The 22,512-nt window shown below is 37.6% G+C and overlaps 1 protein-coding gene across 3 annotated transcripts in view; it reads right to left on the bottom strand.

Moving 5' to 3' along the window:
* LOC139612492 (exostosin-1-like) overlaps positions 1–22,512 on the bottom strand; it is a 211,506-nt gene that overhangs the window by 91,933 nt on the left and 97,061 nt on the right. The gene's annotated exons all lie outside the window — the stretch shown is intronic.

Raw genomic sequence — 22,512 nt, 5'->3', positions numbered from 1 at the left:
TGTTCTTTCTTTCTTTTTTGATATAATTACATAATATAACTGCAAAATAGGCGATTTAGCTTCATTGCATCAAACACATGGGGATCATGTGTCAGGCACTGTAAGGTTGTAGCTAGATATCGATCCTTAATCATCACTCTATGTCAGGGGTGAAAGTAAGTCAGTCCGGTCCGGTACTGCGTACCACTGAAAGATTCAGTGGAACGCAGTACCAGGAAGAGGGGAGAGCGGCTGCCTGCTAAAGCCCAAATTCAGAAAGTTTTGGTCCATGTTGGACAGAGCCTTGTCCTGACATCTCCCTCTCTTCCTCAGGGCTCTTGCCCGTCTTCTCTCCCCCTCCCCTGGGAGAGTCCGGTGGTCTCCTATGAGCCCAGCCTTCGAGACGTGCAACACTACGTCTAATGTCATTCCATTCACTGCAAAATGTCCCAAATAAAATCAATAGCAGAATAAGCAGTTGTGTTTCATGTTATTTCGTTCAATTTCAGCAACACAGAGAACAGCTTGAACAAGCTGTGCGTGAGCGATCGGGGACGTCACACTCAGCAGTACGTGACTGCGCATGTGCGTCTAAGTGTTCATTATTCAAAAACGTTTCTTACATGCCAGAACCCTAAAAATGAAAACGCATATTTTACCATATATATTGTCAAGTGTTTCTAATTTCTGTCTGCTCCATACAGGTACAGTAAAATATTGAAATGTTTTTATTTGTTTGGTTGGTTTTTGACTTTGCTTTTTTAAAATGCTCTCAGTTTCGAGTGCTGCTTTTTGATACAGATGAAATTTCCAAGAAGCTGTGGCAACAACCAGCACTAAGATGAGCTCCTAACCAAACTGTTCAAACCATTTTTTAAATCAGTCTGAACAGATAATACCAGCTTCACTTAATGCGGGTCTCCACAATTGGGATAAAAGTACCAAATACTGCCACAGTATTATACAATGAGCATATTGTAAGCTTTATTCAGCATACAGTGATAACTTTAAAAACATTATCTTGAAAAACCCCAGATGTAAGTTCCATATTGTATTTCTGCTTTCTTCTGATAAAAAAGGTGCGGTTTCAATTAGGAACATGTTAACCAGCTTTCTGAGAAAAGAATGCTCCACTGACCTTTTGATACAGAACTTAAAGCTGCTACTAAGTGACATTTTTAAATTCTGTGTCAAGACAAAAAAACCAAGGCATACTGCAGGAATAACACCAAGGGTATTACTAAGTATACACACAAGCACTTATGGTTAAGAGAGATACAGCACATTTAAAGCACCTTACATATTAGTGCAAATTCAATTTAAATATCACAGATCTGGTTTATAACTAACATGCATTATTGTAGAGACATGAAAAATACAAAGAGTGAGACAGATTTTGGTTTTGTTTATGTGGAAAATCAGGGAGAAAAAATAACTAATTTTCAACCTGAACACTAAAAAGTGATGAAAGGCGTGACAACTGGGTAATCTTGGCAAGGCTTCAGTTTCCTTGTTAAGATTAAATCATCATTTTAACAATACATTCAAATATGCAAATTCTGTTTCTGGCATCTATTTTGCTTCCTATATTGCAAAATAATATCACTGCTATAAAAAGACATGCGCATCTACCTTCTTACAGAGATTTACTCCACATTGCCTGCTTGACTATATTTGACAGCGGCCTTTTGAGTCTTGGCTCAGTCATCAGGAAGGTATTAATTAAATAAACACTGCTAAAAAACTACTTTACACTTTATTCAAGAAGAATTGAATTGAGGACCACTGGACTTCTCTCATCCAAGAGGCTTCTTCAGTTCTTCAGTTCACTTCTCAGAACTGAAGAAGCCACTTGGAAGTATCTACAACCACTTTGCCTTCGATTCAACCCTTCTTGGACAACCATGACCTGGATGAGTCTTCAAAGACAACCGCATACTTTGCTTGTTAAAATTCAGTGAAATGGTGGCTATGTAAATGTGGTCTCTGTGATGAACTCGGTGCATATTTTCAGGATGAAGCTCACCGCACTGTTTCTCGTGCTGTCGCTGGTCGTCCTCATGGCTGAACCTGGGGAGGGTTTTATTCACCACATTTTCAGAGGAGTTCTTCATGGTAAAAAAGGGTTTTTCTATATTTCTCAAGGGAAGGTATCAACAAAAGCAAAACTTTGGTATCAATTATAAAACCAAGGTATTTAAAGCAGCCACAACATTAAAACCAGTTACCAGTTTTAAATAGGTGTGGTGACCGTTTTTGACCTTTTGAAGCAGAACATATTGAAAACTGTCAGAATCATTCTCTTTTTTTGGCAATATAACTAAAATTTGAGAGGTTTGATGTATTTTGTCTGATATAAAATGAATTTTGTAGAAAAAAAAGATCACATAGAAATGTATTTATCATTATAAAAATGTATTATTTAAGTGGAATTTATATATCTCCTTGGAATTTATATTTATTATACACGATGCTAAACTATTCACAAGCACATGTTTATAATTTATTTATTTAAATATATTTTTTTAAAAAGGCCTTAGGATTCATGATGTCTCAACTGCTGCATTGACTGTACTATAGTAAAAATAATAACACTTTAACATAAGGTCAGACTTAAGATAACTGTTTTCTTCTCCTGTGTGTTTTATTCAGTTGGCAAGTGGATCCACGGGTGAGGCTGTTTTACAACCACATTTCCACAACCAGAAAATATTGAAATTCATACATATATTTATATTTATATATTTATATGGGCAACATCAATTCAATTCTCTCTCCCTTCAACAGACTGGTCACCAGGAGGAGACACGGCATGACAGAGCAGCAGCAAGAGCAGCTTGACAAACGCTCGTACGACCGAGACAGATTTGCCTAGACGTCACTGTGAAGCTATGCTTAAGATCAAGAGGCATGCTTCTTGTCCTTCGAAATGACAAAAAAAATTAATCTAGCCACTGGCTCAAACCTCAATTAATTTTTTCTTTTCTTTTTTTTTTTTTTTTGGCCTTTTTGAATTTGAGTTTTGAGTTTTAAAGTCATTTTTGAATTGAACTGTCTAATTGAGCTGGTCTGAGCAAGTTCATTTCACTTTGGAAAATGTCATTTATTGATTAAAATAAAATTGCATTTTAAAAAGTTCAAAAAATTCTCCCATTGTCTTTGTTTGTCTGCAATATTTAGTCTTGTGCATTGTATCTAATATGTTACTTTTATCATCAGAATGTACTTTCATCTTGTGGGTTTTAATAGATTTCCAATGCAAACACAACAAAATCTCCTCCATAGTTCTTAAATCTGTCAGTGTAAAAGACAGGATCATTATCAAAGAGCTTGACTCAGCTTCCACCATTCTGAGATCTGCACAGATGCATGTAGAAACTGTAATTGCACTTAGGAAAATTACTTACTTTCCCCAAAAAACGACAGTGCGCCTTATAATCCGGAGCGATTTATATATGGATTAATTCTGGTTGTGCTTACTGACCTCGAAGCAATTTTGTGTGGTACACGGCGCTCACGGCGCTCTGTCAAAATGTTTTAGTACAACTTTGGTAAACTACAAAGCCGCACCGCTTGCAGCATTACGGCTATCATAGTCAGGAGCGTCGCGGAGTAATACACACTGTGCTTCACCATAATATTACAGTGTGTGTGTATAAGGACCTATAAGGAGTTATTGTGAATACGCTAACGTTTGATTTAGCGGTATCAGACTGTGTTTTTTTTTACGTGTTACAACTGAACAAGGTTGGGAGTTATTGTGAACGCGTTTAATAAAGTTTGACTGACTTATCTGACTGTTTTGTTTCGCTTAATGCACCTTATAGTCCGGTGCGCCTTATATATGAAAAAAGTTCGAAAATAGACCATTCATTGACAGTGCGGCTTATAATCCAGTGCGCCCGATAGTGCGGAAAATACGGTACTTACTTAAACGGTCTCACTTCAAATAAAACTGTGATTTAGCATCTCAAATAGGTTTAAGTTGTCTTGCTAATCACCTTGGACAAAATATGTGACTGTTTGAAGTTAGAGTATAATGTGGAGCAGCTTTTAATAACTTCTTTTGCAAGGAAAGCATTCATATAGACGATTGAGATCATTGTTATTTCATGTTAATTACTCAAAGGAATAATATTAATACTTCTTCAGGGAGGAGTGCACAAAGGTGACAATGTCCAGGCAGAGAGCAGAAAGATGAAGAGACGAACTTTCAGCTTTAGTTTGGTTCAGACAAAGGGTCACTATTTTTCACACCTTTCACATCAGATATCTACTTTCACCAGTGCAACAACTTTCATGAGTTTTCATTCATGAGCAGCCAATATTCTTCAGTCTGTAAAAGTCACAGCACGCTGCTGCCGTACTGCACAAACAATGATTCATCACTCACAAATTCTCACTCATCACTTTGTATAAAGAGAGACCTGAATCTACCGACTGTTACACAAAGAGATTTACATCAGCTGTAGCTCTCACACTGCTTGATTGGCTCCCTTTGATTGGCTGGTGAGAGGGTGTTACTCTCATGTTAACTGCAGAGCTCTGATATACATACATTATACTGCCTCTTGGTAGAGTAGTGTATAATAAATGATTGAGTGCATTCATTTGGTTAAAACACTTTTAAGAGCTCCACCTGGCTGCCTTCCACATTTCTACATTTCAATTATTTTGCTCCCTAACAGTTGGTGGTCAGATTGGTGGAAATTGAGGATTAAGATTAAGATTACAGTGTGTAAGTGATAAGGCAGTACAGAGTATCCAGATATGTGACAGTAAACAATGTTGAAGTGAAGATAGAAATCAAGAAAAAAATTCAAGCTCTATGCAAATGATATAATGCAGAATGCAAACAAAACAATAAGTTAATGAAGCATAGTTCAGGAACTATATAGGAACTGTGTCTCCTAGAAATTACATTTATATGCACCTAAAGTGATGTTATAATGATATTATTATTATGTGGCTAATTTTCACATTCAGTATCAGCAACAGGGTTGCAAATAGCATGCTGTAAAGGCTGACCTCATGGAGAGGACACTGAATGTAGCAGCGGTGCCAAGTCAAAATAAAATAAATGACAAGAGAATGGTTGCAACGTAATGACTCGAAGAGGACAAACGTGATGAGGTAGAGAAGGACCCTGCAGTAATCATTTCTTAAACAGAAAGAGCTGCTCCACATACAGCTACATTAAACACAGAGAAAAGACGACATCATGGCCCTTCCTCTTTAATGTGAGCAGTAAAGACAGAGGAGTGTTAGTAGGTGGAGTCTGTGAAAAAAAACTCTTCTTCCTCAAACTATGTGGTCCCATAAACACATACATCTCTATGATCATCACTGTCTGAGAGCACTAATATACACAGCTGAAGTGACATGAGTTAGCATTTTCAAAACAGACTAAACATGAAGAAAATAATGTGTTATCGTTTCATCTAAGTTCATTTTCATCAGTCTACACCAACATTTTACGTCAAAGTAAATTTGGCTGATTGAATTTAATGTTGTACATTACTGATGTGCTTCAATTATTTTGTGTGAACAGTCGACTAAAGCTGCAACAGTCAGTCGATAAAACTGTTTTGATAACTGATTCATCTTTTTATAAATTTTCCAAGCAAAACTTTTAGAGGCATTAGGTTTTCTGGTGGTCCATACGTTGGTCCATCTCATACTCATGAACTTGATAGCTCAGTAATGCCTTGAGGGAATTTCTTCAAATTTTGTATAATTTGACTTTGGTGGTAAAAGGTCAAAGGTCAGGGTCACTGCTACCTCTCAAAACACAGATTGGCCTCTTAAAAGTGATATCTCTTGTGATATTTCTTCAAATTTGGCACAAACTGACTTGCCATCTAAGCTGACCTGATTAAAACACACACTAAGGTTTGTGTGACATGAAAGTTAAATTAAGTGGAGTGAAAGCTGATTATTTACAAATCAATAATGGTACTGCAATCGGGCAAAAAGTACTTTTAAAGGATTTACTAAAAGAAGTTGTACATATAATGTAATACTGAAAATCTGAAAGTCTTATGGCTCTGCTCAAGTTAAATAAATTTCTCCTCTTATACAAACTGTGAGTGCACACTGATTGGCTGATGAAGGCCTGAAGACACTTTATTTAACAAAGCATGTTCAGGTTGTTTTGGTAGGTGAGAACCATTTAAATGCATGAACACACACAAATATAGCAGTCACCCTTTAGAGTTAACTTGGATGATTTGCGGGATGTGTGATAAGGGAACATGACACTTGTTGGAAGTCAAATTTTAGACTAGCTGGACCTGTACCAGTCTTGAACTATTCATATATTTAAGTTCTGCAAGTGAAGCATGATTTGCTGATGTGTGCCAACAAACCCAACTGTTGAATTTCCATTTTCGGGCACAACTATGATCAAAGAAATGAACTAAAGTACTCTGTAGCTTTGAATGAACCACCTCTTACCACTCAATCTAGATGTTGTGTCACAATGTTCATCAGCATCAATGTGTTGATCGCTGATAAAATGTTATTACATAATAACAATGACTTGACATTAAGATGACACCCTGACACCTCCACTTATGTTTGAGGATGGTGTTTGATAGCATGTGGAGAACACACTCATGGCTTCTTTGTGCTATAGTCAAACTAGTCAGACACATTTAGCTGCATTTTTATGCAAAGGTTTAGCTAAAGGTGGCTATTCATGTCACATTTTTTGCAGCCAAATTTTCCAACAGTCGTCCTCTGACTCAGTATGTTACAAATCATGCAAAAACAACTGTGATGATTAACTGGGGCCTGATATTTACTGTGTAAAAGAACGCTGTGTTTGTTTCTTTCACTCAACACCAGGAGTAAGAGAGCAGTAGGGCCTCACCAGCTGGATTCTTATTCCCATGTAAGACCTACATGGGAAGGGAAACAGTATTAAGGTTCCAGTTGCATGTTGTTGTTTTATGGTAAATTAATGTTTCCCACTTTATGTTAGAATTGTAACAAATGTGCTATCTGTACAGCACATTCATTACAAGGCAGGAAATTGAGACTCACAGTAAAATGCGCACAGAAACAGAGAAATGTGATAAATCTATTTACACCAAAGTGTCACAGGAACAAAAGAAAAGACAAAGAAAAAAGCCCAAGCAAAAGCATTTAAATGTAATGGGTTGAAGTGTGAAAAGATAAAAATGTACTGTAAAGGCCAAATAGATATTACATGAAACATTCGGCCAAACCCTGACTCTTCATCAGTGTGTTCCTGTTCATTGAAGCTGGTTTTACTGTAGTGTGATTGGCCTCAGGACACAAATCCAGACAAGTTGCTGACACACAAGTTATTTATTTGTGGTTTAAAATGAGCAGATGACAGAATATTTGTTTTTAGTTTTAATTCCAATATACATTCTGTTATCAAGTCTGTAACACTTCAAACTAAATTGAAAAAATTTGGACAATAATGAGGATGTTGTCAGTTCCCCCTTATTGTCTTATCTTTAAAATGCCTCAGTCATACTGGTTTCACAACATTTTGTTGATCAGAAGAAGCAGCATTTCCTCCTTCTATAGAAACATCACGCATTTTCAGTAGAATACATGGTGATATTCAGCAAAGCCATATGGTCCAGAGTTACAGCCACTTCAGGCCATTTGAATCCGATTGTCTAATGACAGCAATATGTGACATAAATGCTCATTTCTATCAAAATGGTTCTACGATTGCAGTTCAGTTCAATGTAGACGGATAATATACTCTACATACTGATGAGGTTATACACAGATATCTGTTCACTAACAATATATCAGATCAATATATCAGATATATTGGAAAATCTAGACATGAACTTTTTTTTTAATGCTACATTGTTCTTCCAAGTCATTAAACATTGTATTCTACTTTAGTATTTCTTCCAGAAACACATTTACCTATTTTGTGTCTATCCATTTCTCACAGCTTGAAAACCTCAAACTTATAGAATTCACATTAGATAAACACAATATATCATCTGTCTGCACAAACACTGGCAACGTGATTTAAACCCCTGCTTTATAAAGAGACAGGTACTTCACAGGCACAGATCCACATCATCTGTGGGTCTCTCAACTGCTAACTCTGTGGAAAAGTAAGATATAAATGTTTAATCTTTCATGTACTTCACTTTAAAATATGTGAAGAGAGCTGGCAGTTATAACACGGTCGCTGTTGTCTGAATGAATAAAGTTAATGAAGAGATCTATGAAGTTTATGAAGTGGCCACTACATTTTCTTGTTTTCAGGATGAAGTGTGTTTTGGTGTTTCTTATGGCCGAAGTGGGGACTGTGCTCTTGGAGGCTTCAAAGCCTCATGGAGAGGTGCAAATGACTGCTGAATGATTGCAATGACTTGACAGCCCACTGCAAACAGGCTACATCAGTCAGCCATGTTCTAAGCACTAGTATGGGCAGTTCTGGGCAGAGCTTTGGGAAGCTATGCTAAGCAAGCTAAGCTAAGCGTGCTGTTACTGACAGGCCTTTTTTCACAGCAGGCATTTTGACTTATAGTAGTGAAAGTACAGATGTGACTAATGACATTAGTATCAGGACCCTGAAACTGAAGCAGCTTGGAATTTATTCACTACTTACACCTGTGATTTTCTTACATGGACATTTCAAAACCTCTCCTGTAAAAAAGTCTGCTCACTGTGTACTAATAAGAAAAATGACAGTTGGAGTTATTTCACCTTGGCAGGTTCAGTAAAAAACTAACATGAAAGATGTCAATACGCCAAGTGTGTGCATGCCCACACAGTCCTGAGTAGAAGTCTAAACAGGTGAAACAGGTGAACCTGTTGAACCTGGTCAGCCATGGGTGTTTAGGAAAAAGATATTTTAGCAATTGTTAATAAAATTGAGTGATTACTCTGGAAAGATTAAAGCAAAAGTTTGACAAATTTTGAAAATACGCTTATTCGCCTTCTGGCGGCGAATTAGGTGAGGAGATCGATACTACTCTATGACGCCACAGCCAGCAGTCAGTTAGCATGAACTTAGCATAAAAACTGGAAACAGGAGGAAATGGCTAGCCTGGGTCTTTCTAGAGGTTCATCATCTTGGAAAGTTCATGTCCCAAAGCATCAGTAAAGTTTGAAAGGATGAGTCCAGGTATTTTCACAGTTGTGTTACAATCAAATTTTGCTGAAGTGCTTCTCGTGTGTGAGCTAAGGATCATTTTTTGACATACATGATTGTTGTTTTGTTTCATTTCATTTTTGCAATGACAAGGCTGACATGTAAACTGACAGAAAAAAAACTAATGTTGCTAATTAACTGGATCTGCTGTGCAAGCTGTAGATGAGTTAAGGATACCTTGGAAATATATTAATTTTAAGCCCTCAACTTTCCACAATCACTAGCTGTAAAATAAGTTTTCTTCCCCTTACAGATGCAAGTTCAGTTTGGAGGCTAACCACTTTCTCACACCTTGAAAAACAACAAATGTGAGAAAATGCATTAAATAATATAATGATATGGGCCCCACCCACTGAGAGAAACAGTTATTTCACTCCTGTTTGACACAGAAATTCATATCAGGTGTAGATCTCACTTCAGCTGACTTTGCTCTCTTTGACAAGTCTATTAACTCTGATTATCAACCTGAGGACAGGTAAACAATACATGTTGTGTCTGTTTTATTTCCTTTAGGATGTGATGAGAGCTGGCACTTTAGATACTTTATGATTTGACCTGTAGCCTTGAGATACTTTTGGATAAATCAATGAAGTGAATGTAGAGATCTGTTACAGCTAAGACAATATATTACTGAACATCTAGAATAACTGATGGTGTGGAGTAGAGATGGGCATTGGAGCAGTTATAATGTTATAAAGCTGACTCTAAATGTGTTATACTTTTGTTTTGCAGGATGAAGTGTGTCATGATCTTTCTTGTGTTGTCTCTGGTCGTTCTCATGGCTGAACCTGGAGAGTGTTTTATTAAACACCTGAAAGCCATCTGGTCTGGTGCCAAGGCTATGTATAGAGGTGCCAGGATGGGATGGAGAGGTAACTCACAAGTGAACACACATGATGTTTCTGCTTCAATAGATACACGACTCATTTGTAACACAAGTAGCATTAACATATTAAAAAGCACAAATAGATGCACAATATTTTCACCACTCAGTGTACTAACCAACTATATATATATATATATATAGATAGATAGATAGATATCACTTCGCTACATTCTGTGTTTTACCATATCATTTATTTATTATTGGCAGCTGCATTTGTTAAATACAGATTTAAAGAATCATTAATGTACTAATTTCAAACTGAAACTGAAATATTACTAATTATTAATTATACTTTGACAATCTATTACTTCATGTCCCGTAATGTTATTTTTATGTCTTTGCTTTTATAGTCCACAGAAACAACGTCAGGATGAGGTAAGAACATCTAAATAGTTTTTACTGTTTAAAGAAGAAAACACCTGTGAAACAGTCTCAGCTACTCTAACTACTTATAGACAGCCCTAACTTTCATTCCCACTTCTACCTAGGAACGCACTGCGGTACCGGCTAAGAGGCTCTGCACCAGATTACTATGTAGATCGACGATATTATCGCGGCTGAACCTGTTCATTTTGAAGAGTCTGAGCTATAGCTTTTTGCTCTGCAATGCCACAAACAAATGGATCAGGAAACTCTAGACTACAAACCAGTGGGCTTGGGTTTGAATAAAGCACCTCAGATGCAGTGAGTTTTGGCACAGCTCGAAATGATTTTGAAAAATGTTGAAATTGCTTGCTTTTGCAAACTACAAAGCCCTATCCCTATAAATAAAACTGCAAGACAAAGGCAAACTGTATTTTGTATTATTATCTAAGTAACTAAGTTCCTTTAAAGGGTATATTGGTGTTATTAGAGTCTGTTGTGTGTTGTGTGCTTCCATCAAAAATAAGGTTGTATGCAAAACGCATTAGTATATTTTCTGTAGAAATGATGATGATCATATTTCATACAAAAATCATTTACAATCACAATGATTCACATTAATCAGTCATGGTGTACATGGGGCAGGGTGGGAGTAAATGTCCTCAACAAGAAAAATGTTTTCTTTGCATTTGTTTTTTTTTTGTTTAGTTTTTTTTTTTGGGGGGGGGGGGGGGGGGGTCTATCAGAACAGTCTATTGTTTTTTTGTTTTTCTTTTTTAAACAGACCCTCTACCAAATGGTATACAAGTCCCTTCATGGTAAAAGTATAAACACAATTTTAAATAGCAAAAACGTTTCGTAAAAGTCAAATAAAATGCTAACTTTTGCAAGAAATGAACTGAACTTGCTCCTCTTTGTGGCAATTCAACAACACACATTTTTTTGGCTAGTCATACAACCGCACAAATGTTTTTTGGTCAGAGGTGCAATAGTAGAATGTTTCTGGTGGTATCCTGCTTTGCATTCAAACATAGGAAAACATTGTGTTTCTGGCATTTCCATCTTGGGACATCCTTTGGACAGGGGTTGGCAGTTGCACATAACACACATCTGGTTGTGGTTTTGAGGGTCTTGGGGTGTTGGTTTCTTCCGAGACCACATCTGTGGTGGAGAGGAAGATCATGGTTGGAAAAATTTGGATGCTGGCTTGTTGACTTGCGCCCAAACTGGAGGCAACCGCCAAGCAGAACCTTTTGACAGGCACTCATGTTTCGTTCAGTAGGCCACAGTCCGTCGAGTAGATCAGCCAGGCATTTAAGATGCACAGGTCAAGAATGTATCCAAACAGGGGAAAGTACCATCGCCCTGAATTGACTGGGGTCTTGTACCTGTGTACCAGCATGTCAGAAAGATCAATGCTTCCCATATGCTGATTGTTGGCAGGGATGAATGATGGGCATGGGAAGGCAATCTTTGTGTTGACCTTTTTGCTCCACCAAAACTCGGCACGACTTGACATGTCATGAGTCAGTTTTCTCTTTCTCACTTCCTGGTTTGCAGGCAAACTAAAAAGGCATACCATGACACAGTGACATCTACTGGATTTTTTTAACATAACTAAACCAAGTGAAAGGGATTGCTCAATCAGGTTAAGTTTAACACAATTTTAAAGGAGATACAGTGACTCAAAATGTTGAGTGTTTTGTGCAACCAATGTTTTGTGCAACCAAATGGTTGCACAAAACATTAAAGGGATGATTATAAATAAATTACTCTCAGATTTGCAGATTTGTGCTGCAGCTAATTTTTTAAATAATCAATTAATCAATCACATAAAAACTGATAAAAATGTCCATTATAATTTCCAACAGCCCGAGGTGATGTCATCAAATGTCTTCTTTTGTATGGCCAATATTTTCAATACACTGTAATGTAAGAGAAGGAAAAGCAGCTAATTCTTATATTTGAGAAGCATTTTAAAGCAACACTTATTATAGTAATCAATTGTCAAAACAGTTGCCAATCAATAATCTATCAACAGACTCATCAATTGATCCGCTCTTCATGGCAACTTTAGCGCAGAACAGCATTTGCTTATTGTTGAAAGTCTTTATCCTCCAAACGCTGTGTGATTGATTGACAGCTGAGCGAACAGAGGCACAGAGTCACAATATAAGAAAAACTCAACATTGGTTGAGAAATAAGGACGATGCCATTTAGCATCCAAACTGATGTTTTATCAGACTAGCTCAACCAAGAACCTAGGACAAGTACAGTCATTTAGCTGCAGAAGAAGAAAGTTGGTTTTTTTTCCCATGTGTGCCTGCTCTTTGGAGCAGATTGTCTTGTAGTGCAGGTAGGCTGAGAGTTATTAAAAAACCCAGTCTGTGAGGAATTCAGTCAGAGTTTGTGAGGGGTTCTCAACTTTGACAAGTTTATTTTTTTATGTCAGCATGTACCATTACTGTATGTAACAAGTATTTTGTTTTTGTGACACAACAATGAGGATGTTGACCTTTCCCCCAAGTTCTCTCAAATACCTTGTTCATACTGGTTTCACAACATTATGATAAGAGAAATTTCTCTTGCGCACTGACCGCTCTGGCTACCTGAACTCTGGCTTCTTCTATTACAGTGTAAAATACATGGGGAAGCCATGTTTTTTCTCATAGTTGTATGTTTTTATTCATTATCGAAGCTCCTTGAATTAATAAATAACTATTATATTCAAGACACCTGATTTTACATAGTTTCCCTTTGACCTAATGAACTGGATTGTGACAACAGATTGAGATAAGATAAACACCTTCCACCTTCATATTGCAAAACACAAGAGACAGTCATCTCTGCTGTTATAAAAGAGATGTACCCCACAACGCCTAGACTCAGAGTTTCACAACAGCTGTAGATCTCACACGGCTCTCTGGTCTTTGACAATAGTTTTCTGACTCCGACAGTCAAACTGTTGAAAGGTAAGATGCAAAATTTCCTCTTCACTAATAAATGCAAAGTCTTTGGGGTATGTGACGACAGTTGGCCCTGGATATATATCACGACTTGATGTGACCATTAAGATACTGTATACTTTTGTTTTTCAGGATGAAGTGTGTTATGATCTTTCTGGTGTTGACGCTGGTCATCCTCATGGCTGAACCTGGCGAGAGTGGACGTTTATCTCGTTTCTTCAACAAACTTACAGGCAAAGGAAAAGGTAAATCAACTCACCACGTTTAGTTTTCACTTGAATAAGCTGAACCCCAGTTGATGTCAACAGGCTTCTTCAGTCAGTTGTAAGAACTATGTGGCCTGCAAAAGCTGTCAATAATAATTTGCCGATGAGAGTTTGGCTGGAAATCTGGGACCTGTGGGTAGTTGCCCACTTTGCTAGGATGGTAATATGTCCTTGGCTACAGCCTACATTTCAGCTCTGCACGTTACTTTTCCTGTGCTCTCCTTTAAGAAATAAAAAAAGAAACCAAGAGAGAAAAATTTTTTGTTTTATATTTTCTGTTTCAATGAAGGCAACCACTAGTTTTGGATTAATGTTAATACATTTTTAAAAGTTTATATATGCTATGCTAAATAGGGGAACTAAAAGTAAAGTGTTAGCATTATTTTAAACATTAGTAAATAATATTAAGCAATGGCATAACAATGACTATCATATTGCTATGATAGTATTTAATTTCTGTCTCCTTGTCTGTTCACAGGCCGGTATTACCCTGGCGGGTAAGGACTCTTGATTGCTACTAATAACAGTAATTAATACAGTATAAAAAAACAACCAAAAGATCTACCAAAAAACAAAAAAACAATACCAATTAAAGATTAAACAAAAGTATAGGACATATACATCTAGAAGACCTGGTGAATCTGATTTCTCTCAATTCCTTCCTAGGTTTGGACAGCAGAATTGGCAGAATTGGCAGCAGCCAATTGCAGACTACAGTCAATTTCCCAATTATGGCTGAAAGTTCACAGAGATGTGCTATTATCAGCTATGGTTTGGCACAGGAATCAACGTAACTTCAATAAAATGTTTTGCAATGAAAATGAAAAAATAAATAAATAAATAAACACATGGATAAGCAAACAAACCAGTTGTGCCAGATTTTCTTGAATCATGTAAAGATCATTTAGGGAATTTTGTCACAGCTTCAATTGGTGTTGAAAAATGTGAAAACTGTGCCACCTGGGCGTCTCCTTTGGTGAGTGATTGACAGACTTTTGTCTAATTGGTTTTGTTGGACAGTGCAGGGCAATTATAGGTGACATGTACATCTGGAGGGTTTTTCACACTAAAGCTTGCACAGTATTACCAGCAAATCTCACCCAGAGACCATCCTGAGTCAAACAACAGTGTGTCTGTTGCAATATGAGATATTAATATTCATTTCTAACAAATACTTATTGTTTTATGAGTTGTTTTAGTTTCTACAAACAGAGACCATATAGAAACTTCAGGACATTATCCTTTGGTCACTGTTGGCATGATGTGTAAACATGTCAATGATATTGTGAGATTAGAAATTGAGATTATAACCTGCTCATCTGCCAACAGAACTTGACACTGTAAAACACAATAACTAATACAATGCTGCTATATAGTATGTTTGACAACATGAGCATGGATCCATAAGCTCCTCACAGCTGTTAGGCACAGAATCACATCACCTTTATCTCCCTGCTGCTTATTTTTTGGCTCTAACTATCTATACATATACTACAACCATATAGATGTATGGACAGTTTACTGTATCTATGCTTTACTGTTCAGGGAGCACAGAACTGATATTTGAGTGTAAAAATGTGCAGAGTTGGGCGTACTGTTTGAAAAATATTATCAGCTACTCTACAAAAAAAGGAATCACTAAAGCAGTTAAGACAGAAAAACTACAGGGCATCAGTAGCCTGCAATACTAACATTCTTCATGTCAGAGGCTTTTATGTAATAGGAAAATAAAAGGTTGAATCATGGTTGTTGATCCCCTCGCTACTCCAAAGACATTTACAAGCAAAAAACACTTTGTATTTTTTTTTTGTTTTGTTTTTTTTGTTTCAGACTTCTGCTTTTTTGAACCTGGAGCCTGGCTGAGTGCTCCCGGGTCACATTGAGGCTGTAGTGAGCTCCAAAGAGAATACAAGATGTTGAGCTGTGTTTAAAGTCAGCAGCTTCTTGTTGGTTAAACAGGCAGGTAGCCCATTCCTCCTCTGACGCTTTTATTTCTGTCCTCACAAAAAGAAAAGAAATAAATAAACAAACTAGGAGCAACCTCTTTCCTTTACAGACGCTTAGTTGGTGTGAATCTCTATTCAAGCAGAGCTTTAAATGAGCCAAGAGACCACTGAGATCATACATTACTTTACCAACCACATCACAAACACTGATAACGGACCATTCTGCAAAACCCAGATTTATGGTTAATGCCTAGTTTTTGGAAGGTCATGTCATCCGGGAGCTGCCTTTCAAGGTTCTCCAATCTAGACAGAAGGAATCAGAGGGACTTGAGTAATTCCACAGGAACAGTAAACTACTCCCAACTCCAGCTGCTATTCTTAGAGGTATCAAGGGACATATTTTATTGTAAAACAATAAACCTGTTCATATTTTCAGCCTCAATTTAAAAAAATTGTTTATGGCTGTAAAAGGAGACAACATCCCATTTCCACTAAGTGGGGTGCTATAGTTTCATCCTCTTTAATTCTGCTCCCTTGTTTGGTCTCTTTACAGGACAAATTGAAACACAAGTGTGTGGTGGCTTTGTCCAGAAACAGCTACACGAACTAGTGTCACATTATTTGCATCTCATATTCCTTGATATAAAAAAACCAATCAGTAAATATGAGCCAGTTGTGTGTAGTTTGCTTATGTCACTTCAGGGTGTGTGTTCACCCTCTCTCTTTTAAGATAATGCACTGTTACACCTGCACAATGGTGGTGCACCTTATGATGTGTCAGCAGGCCTGAATAAAATATTCAGCATGTATTACATAGCATATAAAGTGAATTTGAAGTTCTGTGCTGGTTACAGAAGTCTTCTGCTTGTTATGTCACATAATTCGGAACTTGAAGAGTCAATCTCTCCAGCTACACACTGCCAGGAAATGTCATCTTTAATATTAAGGATGCCTTTATATCACCACTGCTGCGGGTTGGGTGCAAAAATGTAGTTTAAAAAAAAAAATTATACCTCATAGATTCTTTTCATAAATTGTGGCAGCTACAGGAGTACAACAAAAGACATGCTCTCAGCTCTTAAGAGAGGAAGTGAAAATGCAATATGATGTGCTAAATGGCAAAAAAAAAAGAAAAAAAAAAGAAATTGGAGCATCAATGCAAGAAAACTGGTTGAAATGTATGAATTCATGATACATCAGTGCCTAATACTTTATCAGCATAGAAATAAGAGAGTGTAATGCAGAACTTTCTTACAGGCAGACCACTTGATGTCTGGTTCTAAATGGAGATTTTATTTTCTTTCTTTGGGATTGAAAGGGACTGAGAGTACCAGACACAATATAGTTTAGAAATCACAGGAAAAAAAGACCCTTCAGAATTTCAGTTTCTGTTGATTCTGTTGATCAGTATGAGGGGAATCCAGTGATAGTTGTCTGTACAACCATGTGTTACCAACAGGAACAGCTAATAGCTAATTAAGCATATTGTAATGGTGCCAGTTAGACAAAATATAAAAGAAAAAAAACAGTGTTTAGTCCATAGTCTTGTCTTGTTCCAAGTCAAAGGCCGAAACAGTGAGGCTGCAGGCCCTAAAACCAAAGCAGTGAGTTCAAAGATGCTAAAATACTCTGTGGAGTACTGCTGGCGTGTCTTTGTCCCACCAACAGGACACTGCCAAAGATCTGTTATATTATTTAGACATTTGTTTAATCCAATAATTAGCTTTAAAATTACTCTTCCATCCCAGCTTTTAGCATGTGTCTAAACCCTCCTGCTTCTATCCAATCCCAGACCAGCTGGTGTGGCTTCAGAGAGAGGAGCCCATGCAGGCTGAGGTGTCACAGATAGGGATGATGGCTCTCTTTCACTGTCGCCTGAAGACAACCTAAAGGGCATCATGGACCAGCGCTGGAAATTGACACCTGCATCCCCCATAAAATAAGACAAACACACACCAACCCAGCAAAGTTTGTTTAGGGGCTTCGCTTAAAACATATTGATCGGAAATGTGATGTGGTCAAAGGAGGGATGAGGTTAGAAAGGAATGTGTGTGTGTGTGTGTGTGTGTGTGTGTGTGTGTGTGTGTGTGTGTGTGTGTGTGTGTGTGTGTGTGTGTGTATGTGTGTGTGTGTGTGTGTGTGTGTGTGTGTGTGTGTGTGCGTGTGTGTGTGTGTGTGTGTGTCTGAGGGTCACCTGTGTCATTGGCAGTGGTTGTTTACCTAAAGGCGATTGCTGGCCTCACACACACACCAGCCCTTCCCAGACAGAGACGCGTGGTAAATAATAGAAGAGCAATGACAGAGGGCAGACACACACAAACACAGATGAGCAGCAAGGTTAAAGATGGGTGTGGGTGTAATGGGAGAGCTCTTTATCGACACGTCATTAATACATGAGGAGGGTTCACCAAAGCAGGGAGGGGAGAGAAAGTCGTGTATTCAGTGTGGGTCCTGACATCTGCATATCAAATGCATGAGAGGTCTGTATGTCTCAATGACAGTTCAGTCAATATGAATAAAGCCGCATCGGAGAGTCAGGTGACTCCCACTGCACTTTCTCACATTACAGACTCTCACCATTCATAAGCTGTTGACCCAGTGGCTGAAGATCAGGTGTAATAATAATAATCATGTGGTTTTCAAAAACCCTCATGAGCCACTGCATCATTTAAAGGATGCTGTTCAACCTTTCTTCAAAAGGGACACAATACAATCCTGCGCAGTGTAATGAGCATTTGCAATATTGAGTAACAGCAAAAGTCTTCACAAAATAAAATAAAATTAATGTTGAATTACAAATGAATACTTCTGAGAAACCTAGCAATAAAATTAAAGGCAGGACAAACTGACAAACAACAAAAGAACATTATAAACATGATAAAAGACGAACCTTGTCTTCCATAATTTTACAACTGCTGAAATTCTACTTGATTAATTGACTGGTTCACTGAGATAAATTTTCAGATATTCCAACATTTCAAACTCATCAAATCTAAGGATTGATGCTACATATCTTTGGGATTTGGAGTGCAGGTCCTTTGCAAATGTAAAATAGCTGTTTTCACTATTTTCTGACACATTAGAGACAAAGAAATGAGCCTGTTTATTGAGAAATTAACTGTTATCAGTTTAATCATTTGAAATGAATAACTTTTTTGTTTCTTTTTCAAAATCCTGAATTTAAACAAGACAGAAATTCAATTAATTAATTTGGTCAATCACAATGAAAATGTAATGGTAGGGAAGGAATCTAAAAATAAAATGTCTGATTCTTTTTTTGTTGTTGTTTTGTTTTTCCCCTGTCCTGGAGTGGCCTTTTAATACAAGCCTGCTGTGAGAAGCCAGACATGGCAAACAAGAACAGGGGACAAATATGTCATCAATCATAAAAGCTCTAGAACAGAGACACAACAGCACAATCACTCCAGTTATCTCTCCCCTCTTTCATTCTTCTATTCTTTTTCTGTCCTCTCCCCCTTTTCTCTCACTCATATCAAAAAAGTAATTAACCTCTAAAAACCCAAAACAAGAAAAATCATGATTTTAAAACTTTACGTTCCAAATGCACTGAATGTCCTGCTGCTGTGTGTAAACAGCCAGATGTGCTACTGATAAGATGACCACAGTTTGGAAATGCCTTCCTGTGTCCACTGTGTCATCACAGTCACATGAATGAATATAACTTGTGTAGTTTAACTAAATGCACATCTTATTTTAAGTAGAAAAGCTGGTTCAGAGATCGTTTTGTGTCACCTTCAGTGATGCTTTTGACAAAAGAACATAAATAACACAAACAGTGAAAGTGGAAAGTGAAGATGGGTCACACAGAAGAATATCTGATGTAAGAGATGGAAAGATGAAGATGTGGTGAGGAAGATGAGGGCAAGGGAACAACAATGCTTACCATGTTTAAAATGCACAAGTGGCTATGGGATCATGTTGTGCTCTACCTGCATGGATGTGTTCGTGTGTGCCTGTGTGTGTGTGTGTGTGTGTGTATTTGTGTGTCGGCGTTAAATGCATTGATCAATATGGTGGATGTCACCAATCTCTCCAGTAGTGGTCTATTGTGAATACAATCCCTAGGAGCTATTACTGCTCTCTTCCTCGCTGTCTCTCTATCCATCCCCAACCCGTCTCATCGTTCAGTCATTGTTATTACTCGTTATTATTTTTCAGCTCTTCACTCTCCTCAAAACCCAACAGCAGAGAAATAGACAGTTTGACAGGTAGACAGCTGACAGACCAACTGAGAGCCTGACACATTAAACACAGGGAGGCAAACAGGCAGGAAAACAGGCAGATATACACAGTGGATATCAATAACCTTATCAACATATCTTCATGGCCCTTTAAATTTTCTGTTATTCTGCTGCCTTGAAGACAAAAAAAAAAACTCACTTTACTATTTTCTTTTATAAAAATGTAATACTGATAATAACACATTTATTTATTTTTTTCTCAAAAAAATTACCAAGTTCTTTACAACATGATAAAACAGCAATAAAACAAATAAATAAAATGAAATGAATTAAAATTCACACAAAAATGAAGGTTTTAAGAAGAGCGTTAAAAGCAGTGATAGAAAAGCAGTGACTTTGGAGACCTGGACTGCAAAAGCATGAAAACCCTTAGTTAGGCTCTAGAAACAACCAGAAATCCACTATCAGTGTATGACATCTGAGATGGCACAGAGGTCATATGGACTTGGGAATTTCCAATAACAACAGAAAAAGTTCTATCTATATTATATCTTCAGATATGAGAAGACGCTTTTAGACCCACCCAAGTTTTAAGACACTGTAAAAGGAAGGAGTGGTCTGCTGTGTCAATGCTCACACTCTAGCAGAACAAGAATGGCTCACGTCTTTATTATGACCAATTTTGTTTTGTTTGTTACGCTTACAACTGAAAATGGATGCAGTTTATGTGTATTTAATCTGTAAATGATAACTGAGGGAATTTAGCAAACATCAATTTCCTGTTTGAAAATCACCTAAACAAGTACATGAAATAAACACAAGGGAATATCTACAGGACACAACTTGAGGCCAAGTTGTTTTTACTGAGTTGAAGTTGGTAAAAAAAAAATCATGCATAACAAATTAACTTTTAGTGTCTGGTGTTTGATACTGTAACAGCCATGCTATGTCCACTCTTCAGCTTCAGCTGAGTTAAAGCAAAAGCCTCAAATTACCAGAGACATACAGATATAAACACATACTCAGCCCCCCCCCCGGCTGAGTAAATCCATTAAAAGTAGAAAGAAGGTTTTGATTCTGCTTTCTGGTCTGACTGAGCTTCATTATATCTCTGCAGGAGGCCAGAGTACAATTCTGCCATGCTCAGCTGCCAGCTCTGTACATGACCCAGTGAGGAGCCATCAGAGCGCCGTGTATATGTGCATTTTCAAGTATATTTGTGCACTGACATGTTTAACACTTTTTTTAAAAATCCCAGTAACACTCTTGCTACACCAGCTGTGCAGTGAAAGCCACACACAGCACAACAGAAGCTGCAGCCCTCCAGTGTTTTGTTTTACACTGGATGCAATGGGGGGAAATATTTGTCGAAATATTAAAATACAGCCAGTCGATACAGCTGCACTGGATCCAATTTTTGTCATTTGTTGCATATTTGTTTTTTTAGACTGACAACCTGTCCTGCCCCAGTGGACAGAACAACTGGTCTTCAATGACACATACATGTACATGGAGCACACACTGATACTGCTGAATCCATTGTCACTAAAGTGAATGGACAGAAAATCTATTAACAACAATTTTGATAGTAAATTAGCTTTTTAAATCATTTATCAAGTAGAAATACTGAGAAAAGTTCAGCTTCAATTTTGCGTTTTTTTGATTTATATCACTTAAATATATTTTGTCAATGTGATTGTATTATTCTGGGTTTATGGATTTTGTGATAGACATTTTTTTCACCATTTTCTGACAAGAAAATAAGACATCCAGATTAATCAATAGTGAAAATAAGTGTTAGTTGCAGCCCTAACATATACAAAGGAAGCGACAGACAAAACACACAAGCAGATACACACATGTACACACTACAACAGTTCAAACAGAATAGTAACAGAGTCAGTGGCGGGTAAAACAGCGTTACCAAGAGTTTCTGCTCAGCTTCTCTAAAGTGGCCCTATTTAAATGTTAAAGTGCCAGAGCTTGACACAGAGAGACGCACTGAGCAGACAGAAGGAACAAGACTAACTCCTCTTCCTCTGTCAAGCCTCCAAATCCATGCAGGGAGAGGACGCACTGTCAGATGAACAAAGACTAACAGGGGAAAGAAGCTTGGTAACAGAAAAAGCTCTGATCCCGGTGTCATGCAGCCTGATCTTATTACAAACCTCATTACGTGCAGCAAACGTCACATGGCAGATGTTTTAATCAAAAGCTCATAAAAATGAGAGACAGTCGCAAATCGGGGTTAAGACCTGCTGCTTCACACTGCAGGATTAAACCTATGAAGCGTGGCAGTCATAACATGACCGCCCCCTTGTTAAATTAAAACAATCTCACTCGTTCATTTATCCCACTCCATTAAAAGCTACTCTACTGCCAAAGTGAAGGGATCCCCAGCGACCCACATATCATATTTCGCTTTTAAAATTTGAATGAAATGAAGTAATTCAGGTATTTAAAACTCAACGTGCCAGATTTAACAGGTTTTAGAGTTTCTGCGAGTTTAAAACCTTGTTCACTGGTGTGGAGGATTTGAACTGGAATCAGCATCATGACTAACTGCAGACAAAATACACAAGAGCAGAATAAACATTCGGTAGAATGAACGGAGAAAATGGTTTTGGGTGAAGAAGTCAGAGGCCTTTAAAAGACATCATGGGTCTGTGACACCTCGCTTGACCTTTTCAGAGTGCTGTCTCTAAATGTGAAAGTGACTGGTGATAAAGCCACTGGTGCTT

The sequence above is a fragment of the Trachinotus anak genome, unplaced genomic scaffold, assembly GCF_046630095.1.
Source record: "Trachinotus anak isolate AG129_WGS33_773 ecotype Australia unplaced genomic scaffold, CSIRO_AGI_Tana_v1 ptg000031l, whole genome shotgun sequence".
NCBI classification, from domain to species: Eukaryota; Metazoa; Chordata; class Actinopteri; order Carangiformes; family Carangidae; genus Trachinotus; species Trachinotus anak.
The sequence above is the reverse complement of the archived record's forward strand: the minus strand, read 5'-3'. Positions and strand labels throughout refer to the sequence as shown.